This window comes from Triturus cristatus, chromosome 11 (genome assembly GCF_964204655.1).
Source record: "Triturus cristatus chromosome 11, aTriCri1.1, whole genome shotgun sequence".
Classification (NCBI taxonomy): domain Eukaryota; kingdom Metazoa; phylum Chordata; class Amphibia; order Caudata; family Salamandridae; genus Triturus; species Triturus cristatus.
Window position 1 is genome coordinate 795,482,541 of NC_140594.1, and position 13,273 is coordinate 795,495,813.

The 13,273-nt window shown below is 39.1% G+C and overlaps 1 protein-coding gene across 1 annotated transcript in view; it reads left to right on the forward strand.

Moving 5' to 3' along the window:
• The window catches only part of LOC146785455 (calcium-activated potassium channel subunit alpha-1-like), a 1,319,298-nt gene that overhangs the window by 157,026 nt on the left and 1,148,999 nt on the right, over positions 1–13,273 (forward strand). The window lies entirely within an intron of this gene.

Genomic DNA, 13,273 nt, shown 5'->3' on the forward strand with positions numbered 1-13,273 from the left:
CAGCCCCATGTTAGCTACAGTTCCACCATGCTGAGGATTTTCTTCTGACAATCGAGGCACATCAGGCACTGTAATTTTGCCAAGCTATTGTAAATTCTCTGAATTTGTGCAGCAATCTTGTTGATCATCTTTAATAAATGGCTGATTACTAAGGCCCTGCTTGGCGTTGAGAAATCTTGATGGGGTGACACTTGGCTTGGAATCCTGATTTGATGCTAAATTATCAACACTTTTTTCAGCCAGTGTTCTCCTTTAAAGTAGATATTATGTAAAATCATTAAACCCTCACTCATAGACAGTGAACCTCTGAAGAATGAAAGGAAATAGCTAGGTACAAATCATGGAACTAAATCTGCAAGTACCTAGAACCTGTGATAAGGTCTTTTTGAGCTTCTCTTGTCATCGTCTGTTGAGTTCCCTAACACCCCGTCTCACCACTCCTACCTGCACGAGCAGCTCCTGACTATATTTATTGTTTTCTGAACCAAACACACAGCAAAAGTGTCTAAATATGAGAAGAAATGGAAGTCGAGGCAGAGAAAAGAAACCTAACCATCTCCAAAGGAATTAATTTGCCATCACCCAAGGACTCAAAGCGAACAACTTGCAAATGTTAGAAGCAGTTAATGATATTGCATAATTCCAATGATAGTTGTAACATGCTTGAACTAAAACTGTTTTTGTACATGTCTACCCCATTTAATTAGTTTATTAACAGTTAGTAGTTTTGACAACAAATTCCATGGAACAGTGAGATTTAAGAAAACATGATGTTATCTATCTCTAATTAGAACATTTGAATGTTGAGAGCTCCATTGAAAACAGTTGAGTGCTCCGGGCTAATGGCCGGTAGAAGCCCAGAGCATCAACAGTCCAATGTTTAACAAAGGCCTCACAGAGCACGCTGGGATTTCAACCCCCTTGGGCTTCCTGAGGCCTTTGTTTTACATATTTGGACATTCTGCCCTCTAGAGGCAGAATGTACTAATAGCCTTAGAGCCCTCCGTAACTAGCTCCACCAGCCATTAAAGGTCAGCTCCCTTGTTAAAGGCCCTCGCCTTCAGCTCAGGACGTTAATGCTGGAGCAGGCGTTTAATGGGGCTCTAAGGCTATATACATAACCTATCACCGACTCTTGTTCAATGCTAAGCAATACCCTTATGCAGGTCTATTCCCCCAATTCTTATCACTAGGTTTGTCCCTTTCATTAACCCTAAAATGTACCTCTATGACCCATACCCTAACCCTTGACTTAAACTTGACCCTTAAAAAATCTTTGATTTTTTTCTGTACTTGTCAGTTGGCTTCAATGCCAATGCCTTTCATACATTGCAGAGGATTCTGGGTCAGAGTATTCTACGTAATGGTATTATTTGTCATGGTACATTCCCATTAGAACTGGAATTATTTGTTCTAGTTTTACTTGTGAATGAAGGCAAGGACAAATTACTACTTTATTATGCACAAAGGAAAAATCAGGATATATTGATAACTGATACTTATATTTAAGTGAACTAGATTTTTCCTGATAAAGTGCTGGACATTCCTCCCCTGTTATGTTAAATTCCAGCATGTGTTACCGGACAAAATTTAAAGAAGGCTGCAAAATGTATTGCACTTGATAGTTAGGAGTACTATAATTATGTGTACTCGAGTAGATTCTCCAGTTTTCTTGTGTTTTACTTCTGTGCTTTAATTCCGAAATCACCATCTTCTGAAAAACTGTCTAAACAAACCAAGACAGCATCATACCTAACAAACAAGAAGCCAAATATACGGTCCTCACCCAATACCTTCAGACCGATAGAAATGAAAGTGATCATATGACTATCCATAAAGGCAAAAACATCTAGTTCATTAGTGGAGCCACAGCTTTTTCCCTTTGCTGAATTAATAATTCCCTACACTTGCAGCTGGAATGATTTACCTGACAAACACCTCCCAGTCAGGCCTAAAGCTGCAGAAACATGAATTTAAAAAAACTGATAGCAGGTCCTTTGAACTTCCCAACAGTCGTCCTATATCCAAATTTTCTTACCCTATCAAAATAAAAGAGTAAATGGCTAAGGAACAGTTACAGTGATATACAGAGGTAAACCGGCTGCTCCATAACCACCACATAGTGAGCCTTACTGAACATCAGCAAGAAAATCTTTATCTCCATAGATACAGTAAAACATCACCCTGCTAGCCTAATATGCCTATATTTCTCAGCTAGCTAGGAAATAATGGACAATGTGATACTGCTGACAACACTTAACACTAAAAGAATGGTTGAAGTATGGACTTGTTAATCCTTCTCGTGAAGCAGTCAGCAGATCTGCAATGGATCCTCAGAATCATCCACCTGGATGATGGTATGGAGAGTGCCAATGGGATGATAATTTGTTCTACATGTGTTTATTAGTTCCATGTGATTTCTCCTTCATTAATCTCTTGTGCACATTCAGATGTACGTTAAACATTAAAATAAAGAACAACCCCAGAGTCAGGTAGATGTAATCAGGTATTCAAACATTCCATTTATCACTTTTTATGCTGTCACTAAAAGTCTTGAACATGTTCATCAATAAAAAAGAGAAGCTTTCCCTTGACTAAACAAAGCCAGTCCTTAGATTATCTTTATTGACATTTGGGACCTCCATCTCATTTCCCTTCAACTAGTTGTAAAGCATGACAGGCATATCAGAAAGTTAAAAGGGATTCAAGAATCTGAATATTATCTAGAAGCAAAACTGTCATTTGAAAAGTAATTCAATGTCATGATATCAGACATTAATGTACAATGTTCTAGGAATATCATTCCAATCTCATAGCTCTTACTACAAACTAAGATAAGTTGCCTCATGATGAAATACCTTGATCACTGTTACGATTGAGTTAAACTAGCCATATAAAGAAAACCTCACATTACCTGTGCAATCAAGAATTAAATTAAGGCACGGTGTACAAGGCCTTTGTTGTATTTTTCTTTCTTAGCCCAATGGTCCTAAAGACTGAAGGGCACTTCTTCTTTAAATTCTCTATTATAGCAAACTTCCCATGCTAAGGAATAATAGGTGAAAGAAACCATTGATGGAATGACTGCTTCTATTTCTCTTATGAAGTATCCTAATATTATCATGTCCACCACAATATCCACAGTGATACAATCAGAAATGTTACTTAATCCTCAAGAATTCATTTGAATGATATGAAACAATATAAAATGGTGCAAAAGAGTTCCATCTCCAACATTTCTAAAGCACCAAACTTTCGCTTCCTTGCAAAGTATCACCAATTAATGCATCCACCTTCATCACTAATTGCCCAACCGACCTCTCCAAAAATGCGGCAAAAAAATACAAATATCGCATACTCAAAGCCTGACCAGAAACCCTATTCTCAGATCCCTACTTCTGCACCAACAAAGGAATGGTTAATGACCTCATCTTCTATACCAGAAAACGGGCCTGCAGGCAAACTATGCTCCACTCCATGCTTCGAATAACAGGTTCTAAGAAAACTTCACATGGCCTTAAACTTACAACGTCTACCTCGTCCACTGTCAAAGCCGCCACCACTATCACTCTCTACAATAATGGTATCATCTTAATCCAAGCTTCTAATATCAACCTAGTTAAGATGGCCAATTTTTAACCCACTCTCAGAAAAGCGGTTTATGGCAATTCCACTGACCCCTACTTTGCCACCACGTCTCCGCTGGATCTAAACAGTACTCCCCCCTCAACAGTTGTGAATACTCCACTCTCCCCTAACCACTCACCTCCTTTAGCAGATTCCAGAGCCGCCTTGTCTCCAATCGGTTTTCGTCAACCCACTAGATCACACTCTCAGCTGGTGGGCGGTTATATGGGCTCAATGTCCTCACCGACAGTCAGGCCGATACAGGATGACTTTCGAGCTGAGAGGATCCCTCAAGCCCCACAGTCTTCTCGATTAACAGACGATGTTCCTTCCCCTATCCTTATAACTTTGCCACAGGCTAGATTAGGGTCTGGGCAACGATTTTCCCCACAAGCATCAACAGGCATACACAGAGGCCCTCCGTCGCCACTTGCTTAACCCTCACACCCTCCACCCCTCGCCCAACGCTCAGACTTGACTGCACACCTTGATGACATATCTCTACAGTTGCACCTTCTCACTTCTGAGCTACATGACCTGAAAGCCCTCTCAAATGATCTTTTCCCCATGATCAGCTCTATCATCACCTCTGCAAATAGGCCCAGAGCGTCCACTAGGGATAGTGATCACATGGGTCAGCCTTTTACCCCCTCCATTTCGAAATCCATTCCCCTACCCAACTCCCCCACCAGCCACAGAGGATGTGAGTCCCACCCGGCGTCCTTTGATCTCCATGACCAACACAGCTCTTGCCCTTCATGGTCCAAATCTAACATGAGGCCGCCGAGACAAGTACAACGTGAACAGTGTACCTCCTCACAATCTTAGTGGCAGCAATACTGACAACCTCACCCACGTGAACGTCACCAAGACTTCTTCCCCCCCTGATCCACAACAATTTAAATGTGTAATACTTAATTGCAGATCAGCTAGTAAACACGCCTCCGATATCTTCGACCTCATCCAACACAATGATTTAGACATTATCATTCTCACTGAAACTTGGCTAAATCCCGCCTCCACTCCTTTCCTAGACCTCCTAGTACCTCCCACTCATGACATAATTAGGCTAGACAGAGCTCTGAAGTTGGGTGGTGGCCTAGCCTGTATTCACAGGAACACACTCTTGATTTATCACTTAGAGTCCTCTACTCCGTCCTCCTGTGAATACCTCTGTCTCAGCATCTCAAGTAAGAACCTAAGGGTTTACAGACTTCAGACCTTTTACCACCCCCGGGAGATAATTTCCCCTACACTGAGCAACTAATGGAAATCATCACTAGCAATGTCGACTCAGCGGTTTACCAAATCTTCCTTTGTGATTTCAACCTTCACTGGTCTAACCCCAATGACCCCGCTGTATCTAGCCTTAAAGCATTCTTAAATGATCAAGATCTGACCAGCACTGTGACCAACCAACTCACATTAAAGGAGAAACTATAGACCTCATCATCTCTAAAGGGCAGATGAACACCCTTGATTCCATTACCCAGTGTGACTGGTCCGACCACCACAGCATCCACTTTTACATTAACATGGAAGTGTTGTCAAGGAAGGCTCAACCAATGAAATCAAAGATATGGAATGGGGACCTGAGATCAATGAACTCTGACGAACTAGCTGCCCACTATAAATCTGCCCTCTCCTCCCAAGTTGACCTTGTTGAGGTGCAGTCACTCACCGACGCTTACAATTCGACCATCTCCAACATCATGGATAACATTGCTCTTCTCCAACAAAAAAATGCTTCACCAAAAATATCCAAACGTGGTATAACGACAACTTAAACACAGAACGACGCAACCGTAGGGCAGCTGAACGTTCCTGGCGATCCAATCCCTCCTCTGACCAACTTAAATTCCTTAGAGAGGTGAGGAGCCTCTACAACAAACAAATCAAGAGTGCTGAGGCTGACTATTTCAGATACCAATTGGATCAAGCTGCAAACCGCCCCAAGAAACATTTCAAATTAGTCAAACAGCAATCAGTCGTCGGTCCTAACCATGTGGATCCTGGAGGCAACCCACCTCCATGCGACGAATTTGCCGCTTTCTTCACGGAGAAATCAGGACTCATCTCCACTGATCTCGTCTCTAAGAAGGCTCTACTACCTTCTTCCAGTGCCGCCTCACCCATTGGCCCCATTGAAAAGCACAATACGTCATGGGGCACCTTTACTCCATTTAGTGAAAATGACATCTATAAGATTCTGCAGAATATCAACCCCTCAAACCACTTCAGCTGTTCTGATGCACAAAACCCTTCACTTTAAAACTCCCATGTACCTGGCTCAAAAACTTGAACTATTCTGTGGGGTACGAGCCTCAAGAAGCGCCTCTACCTTTCTCTTGAAACCACTCATTCTTAACAAAAAGAGAACTTGTCACAGAGCTTTTTCCGGCGCTGCCCCAAAGATATGGAAATCTCTTCCACCAGAAGTACGCAGAATCTCCTCAGTGACAGTGTTCAAATTTGAAGCCAAAAGATTCCTAATGAACAAATTCTTACACTAAGAGGGATAGGCTTCACTTGCCCGTTGTCATTTTTCCTACTACCATTGTACCACCATTTGTTACGGCTCTTCTTTACTGCATACTGTTGACCCCCACTCATCGGCCGCCTACACCTGTTAATTGTGTTACCCTCCTGGGTACAATTGTCCTGTAATCTGAGAATATTTTTCTTTTTTTTTTCTTACTTGATGTGGATATTGCATTTATGTCCTGCCTTCCATCATATTGTAAAGCGCTCTGATATCCCTCGGGATCTTGTTCGCGCTATATAAAACTTAATAAATAAATAAATAAAAATAAATCAATCCAGAATGTAGTTTAATCCTTATACTATAACTATGGACTTTTTTCAGATTTCCAAGAATTTAAATCCATGGGGAATTTTTCATTATAGTACCACAATATTCGGATTCAATTTTTATGAATAGTTCGGCGGACACTTCTTCACTCCTAAATTACCCAGTATCTAATTTTAGCCATTATCAAGTGAATACAAAAAGACCAGCATAGTCCTGCTTATTTCTCCTGGTAAAATCCTTCCTCTCTTTCACCATTAATTTCCACAGCTTTACACTTTATGGTCCTTACCACTTTTTACCTAAATAGCGCCTTGCCCTGTGCAGAACTTCCCTTTCATTTAAAATATCTACAGAATCTGAATTACAAATGCACTAGCTTTCCCTAACCTCCTAACACAACCTATTGGTTGCAGACGCAGGTTACTGTCAAACAGGGTGTGGTGCAACTTGTGGAGAATTAACTTACTGACATTTCTCCAAAGAGTTCTTTGTTATACAACTCAGAAGCTTGGATCTGGATTTCGTAAGTAAATAAGTTTTGTGCTGGCCCACAATGTGCTGCCTTGCAACAAAGCAGGTATCCTTGCACCATGCCTAGCACAATAATTAGCCTCAAAAGGATAGCTACAGGATGACATTATTTCTACTCCTAGGTACTTGAACTGTTTTTATTGTGACCTATTCCTGAACATTGAATCGCAACATTTCTATTTCCTCCAGATTGAAAAGAAGATCATTTGCATAGAGGGTGAACCTCACTGACAATTCCATATAACTTTAGGTTCCATTCATACCTGAAGCTTCCCTGAGGGAGTGGGTGTGCAAAGGAATCATGGTGTACTTGTCGTGCGGGCAGGCAGTGCATTGCAGAACTCTGCTCAGAGGGCAGCCTCCTTGTGGCATAGAACAAGTTGGCATTTCTGTTGTCCTGTTCACCCGAATGAACACTCCACGACTTGCAAGAAGTTTAGCACTGGACAAAATCTGTCAATCTTATTAATCTTTTTAATTGGTCTCAACACACCATGGATGGAAGCAAAGGTTGTGGCCAAGACGTATGGAATTCCTTATCCAAGAAAGTGGTCTATCCAAGAATTACTGTGTGAGTTCCCTGCCCAAGATGAAATTTTATCTTTTCCTATTACATCAGTTTGTGTTCGAGCCACATATAAAGGATCCACTAAGGCGTGATGGATGAGTCTCAATACATTCATTCCCCTATTGATCATTATGTTCAAGACACATTTGCTACTATTTCTGTCCATGATTTTTGAACCTTACAGTCAGAGTTCTCCTAGGGTTTTCTATTTACCTTCCTGGCCTGGCTCTGTTCTCTGCTCTGATGTCAAGGAGAGTTTGGTGCTTTGCTTACCTATTTCTGCATTAATATTCATCTTCAATTAAATGTTTTCTCCTTGTAATGTCACACTCTTAAGGAGACACTGAATACTTTCTACTTGTACTATTAACGCTAGGTTGCCACCGTGGCTATTCAGAGGAGTCATCCTCACTACAGGCAAATAAGAAAGAAACTTGAAAAACCTTTACAGATTTTAGCCCTTGACATATTATGAATCCATAGGTTTGTTCATGCTGTGGATCCCACTCAGGACTTAGCGCAAGAGTTACAATAACTATAAAATGTAAGTAGCATGTTTTTTCAAATTTTGAACAAGCCCAAAGTCTGCTTATTTCTTCCTCATAGGAATTGTGATTGCATTTACTAAATTAACCTGGTAGTATTGTTCCATTTGGATGCATGTATTCCATGTCAGAAAGAAAGGCATGAAAATTCTGAAGGCTTGCCAGCAGAAGAATTTGAAAATGGCTAATTGTACCATATTCTTATCCAGCTTAAGCATCTTTGGTTTGTGTACCAAAGAAAGCTCAAGATCTTAGACCTTGTATGGATTACAGCGATTTAGATCAAATTGTAATCAAGGATGGTTATACTTTACATCTCATAAAGGATATTCTACAGTCAGTTCAAAGAGCACGGATCTTTGTCAAGCTTGATTTGTAAGGGGATTTTCATTTTCTGCATATTAATGAGGATGACTAATAGAACACAGCATTCCACATCCCATTAAGGCATTTTAAATATTGTGTAATTTAATTTGGATTGTGAACTGCTCCAAGTCAGTTTTCAGCACTTTATGGAATCGCTATTTTCTGGTGTTCCAAACCAGTGCTTGTTGTTTTATTAATGTAATATATTTTTAAATACCCCTGCAGAATATCTCAGAACATCACAGAACTTTAAGAACAATCGAACCAGATGTTATCAAGATCCCATTAACATTAGTTATCTTGTAAACCTGAGAACTACAAATTTGAGAATAAGGAGATAAAATAGCTTGTATTTAGAATGAATGCTTCTGTACACTGGCATTCACATACTAATGTAAAAGAGACTTAAGGATTTCTTAATTTGAAACTTGTTATCATCCGGTTATTAGGAACTTTTCAGAGCTAACCAGTGGAATCACTCACTCAAAACAAGCAAAATATGAAAAGAGTTTTTTACTGGGATTATCAAACTGAAATAGCAATTGATGAGCTCAAACGGGTATTTACTCATACAACAATTTTATGTCATCCTGATATTTCCAAGAAATATGTAGTGAAAATAGATGCCTCAGAAAGAGCTGCAGGGCAGATTTGTTGAAGAGGTAAGAAGATGATGAACAAGCACATACAGTCTTTTATGTATCTCTTGTTGTAAGAGATTGCATGAAAATACCAAGTTCTTGAAAGAGAGTTTCTAGCCATGAAAATGACCCATACAAAATGGAGGCATCTTTAATTGGACACTAGAGAACTGTTTGAAATTTGAACAGGTAATCAGAATCTGCATTATTTATGAATTATTGAGTGCAGAATAGTTGCACAGCTAGATTTTTGTTTGTGTTTGCATAGTATAATTCGCACTCACATATTCCTTATTTCATGAATCTCTTGGCTGATGGACCATCTTGTTGTTATCCACAGTAATTTCTCACTTATAATTAACAAACATTTCTTATCTTGTGCTGGAATTGTTCAGTCATATAGTTCAGGTGACTCAAGATCATATGGAACAAATGAATTGGATGATATTCATTTATGTCATCTTTAGTTGGTCAAAATGAGTTCTGTTTCAGTCAACAAACCTGTTCCAACAAAAGAACTGCAGCAAGACATGATGAAAATGTGTCGGGAATCTGATATTTATTTCATTAAAGGAGTTAAGATTACATTGAATTCAATTTTACAGTTGTTTCTAGTGGCCAGCTGTTCATTCGGATATTCAAGAATATGTTCTTGCCTGTTTTATTTGTGTTCAATATACTATCAGTGTGTAAACCAATATACTTATAATTGGTCAAATTCATAGTGAAATAGAAGATATTTTAGAAATGAGAGACAGAATATAATATTAAGATTCAGGTCAGTCAGTAAGTCACAGAAATGTTTATTTAGACCTTTACACTTCTGTGCCACGCCCTTTCCCCCTCCTGTGCCGGGCGTTACATTAGTGGGTGGGGTTCATGACGAGATAGTCTCGTCATGGGCACAGCGCGACCGTGCTCCATGACGAGACTATCTCGTCATGGGCACAGAAGAGGTTAAGTTATTAAACAACATGAGACATACAAACATAACAACTTTTCATATATACATTCTTTATTAACATGCATAATTTAATGTGATTTAAATATGCATTTAATAAAATCCTATTAAAACCTAAATACTTTAAAATATAGCAAGTCTTTCTACCATCACCTAGACCTTATTATGCGAGTACACATTCATTTTCAGAGATTACCTAAAATGCCGGTTTTTATATACACATAAAAGATTTATCAACAGCAATCATAAACCTCCCACTAGAGCATGCTAAATCCTGAAACCGCATGTTGATTAAAAGTTCTACAGCTTGTGCATGATTTCTAATACCATAATTTAAAATAATTGGGCGTAAATTCAATTTCCGCTGGGTCAAAACTTTTAAACAGTACACTAAAATGTGCAAAATATTGCATTTTTTGCTCAGATCACATGTACAATTCCCCACGGAATCAATCATTGCCACTTTTTATCTTAACATTAATATTACAAGGGTTAAATACAATCCTTATTCTTAGTAATTCACATCTAAGGCAGCAGTTTGGTAATACGTCCACGGACGGGAACCATGCTTCATTATACTAAGAGTTAAGCATACATTGGACTGATTTTTTCCCTGTCAAATATGCATATCATGTTCACAGGATAGTTTCTTAACTAATGCCCTTAGCTCACTCCTTTTGACCTCTATTTCCAAATTCTAAGGTCACAGCTTAACCTTCATATCCTTACAAACTATTTCCTGTTTTTGTCTGACACCTTTGGGTCATTTCAGCTCCCTTAGCTGGATTTCATTTTTATACCACCATAGGGAGACCTTTTGCTCCTCCCCTGCACTCAGACATTGTCAGAATTTTATTAGCGCCATTTGCACCAGTATGTTCCATGATGTCATGCCTGTGTCCATCCTTTCAGCATGAAGCATAGAAGACCCTGGTTGGGGCAGTAAGCTATTTAAACATTTCCCCTCCTCGGCATCTCACCCGCTTTTGCCACTAATACATAGCAGCTCAGCTCCATATATCGAAATTGTGGGGGTGTCATGGCCAGGTAGGCTTTTAAGAGGGGCCTGAGTGACATCCCACCATTGTCCCTGTTAAAGTTTTTCAAACCACTGACAAAGGCAAGAGCCATTACTTTTCAGAGGTTCCATATGGGCATTCCATTTGAGGCACTTCTCAAATTAGACCCCTAAATTCCAATTCGTTAACTATTTCCAACTTGTTGGGGCCAAGATACCCAATAAACTTTACAGGTTTTTATTCTCCAAAGCTCAACACCTTGGTCTTTATTCCATTTATATTTGTAACAAAACTTTAATCATTTCAAAGTACTTGTGTGTAGTTTTTTAATTGTTTTGCTGTGGTTCATTTCTTCCCTAGAGCTTTGTCATGTCTTTTACCAGTCAACACATCTTTCACTGTTTCATAGGGTACAGGCGGTGCACTATTGGGGGTCCAACATAAAATACCATATTCCAAGCCTTTGGTTATTTGCAGCCATTAACAGTGATCCCTGAACCTTTGCATACCATTGCTGCAGACATTGTAATGTGCCTTTTGATTTTAGTAAGAAATTGAGGAATCAAAGTTGCAGCAAACACCTTTCTGAAGATGGCTCAGTCTTCTCCATTAAGTTACCTTCAGCAGAAAAAATGTTTCAATCTTTTTTGACTGATATCTTTTGTCTCCATGGCTTACCTCGTACAACTATTTCTGATAGAGACACCTAATATCTTTCACAGTTATGGAAGAGTTTATGAAAAGTATTATGAGCGTTTAACGTTTTTACCACTGGTTATAATCCCTAATCAAATGTGGAATCATATCAACAATACTACTGTAATGAAACTAATTTATAGCATGATTGTCTTAAAACAATGCAACTGATACTGCTACTCCTCATATTGACCCTTTCGTTCCTGGGGCTACTGATCATTTGAGTAATTTACTGAAACACACTAAAATGATTGCTAAAAGATACACCATTCTAAAGTCATACTGAAGGAATATGCTGACAAAGCAAGATCAACTTGTTGTGCTTTTGCCCATGGAGTTATATATTTACTTTCTTCTCTTTTTCTTTCTGCTCATTCTCTGCCAGTCATATTTTTTAGTCCAGGACATTTTGTTCCATTTGTAATTACTCAACAGATTAATCCTGTGTCCCTTTGATTGGAGTTACCTCCTACATAGAAAATTCATTCTGTCTTTCATTTATTTTGGTTGAAACCATATATTTCCGATTCATATCATCAGCTTTCTTCTGAACCTCCATCAATCATGGTATAGAGGTAATCAGAAAATGAAATTCAAGAGGTCTGTGATACTCTGATGGTCAAAGTTCCTCTTAAAATGTAACAAATCTATGTCAGTCTATTTCAAAATAAAATCGACATTTTAACCTGAAATTTTGTTATGTTAATTTGTAATTGTAATCTAGTAATTATCCTCATGTAAACTGCTTGCAGGCAATAGTAACCATTCTCATGTAGATCACTCTAATACCACCTGGTTCTAGTTTGCACCATATTACATTTCAAAAATATATAAATAAATTATTGACTCATTGGAAAGATTGCACATCTAAGGAATATTCTTCTTTTGTTCATGCCTCCTTGCAGGCTAAACATTTTTGGCAGAGACCTCCTGTTAAGCTCGGAGCCTCGGTATGTGTCATACCATTAAATCTATGTCAGGAGCTTGCCTGATGAAGCCAGTGTGCATGGGAAGACGGTGTGATTGTCATGCGACTAAGCAGCACTTCACAGGCTTCCATGCTCAGCTTGTGGCCTGACATCCTTGAAGCTTAGACTGAACTGGTGCTTTCATTGTTGTGGTCACCTGGAAGGGTGCTCCAAGACTTTTGGAGGAGAAGCAAGCAGTAAGAGCAGGAATGAGACTGCAGAGTTGAGTACTGAGCACTAAATGTAAATCTAGGTCGACTTCTTTTTGTCTCTCCCCGACCCATGTGTGGATGAAAGTGTTGTGACCAAGCCTTATAAAATGCCCTATCCAAGATGATATCATATCCAGGAACTCAGGAACTAAGATATTCTCCGCAATGAGAGTTATATCATTTACTATGATAAAATTTCCTGTTTGAACCATATAAAGAATTAATTAACAAGTTGTGAATTTGTTGCAACACATTCATATCCCACAGACTGCTATTTAGTCATGGTTTTTTTGCAGCCAGAATTTCATTTACATCATCTATGCGATA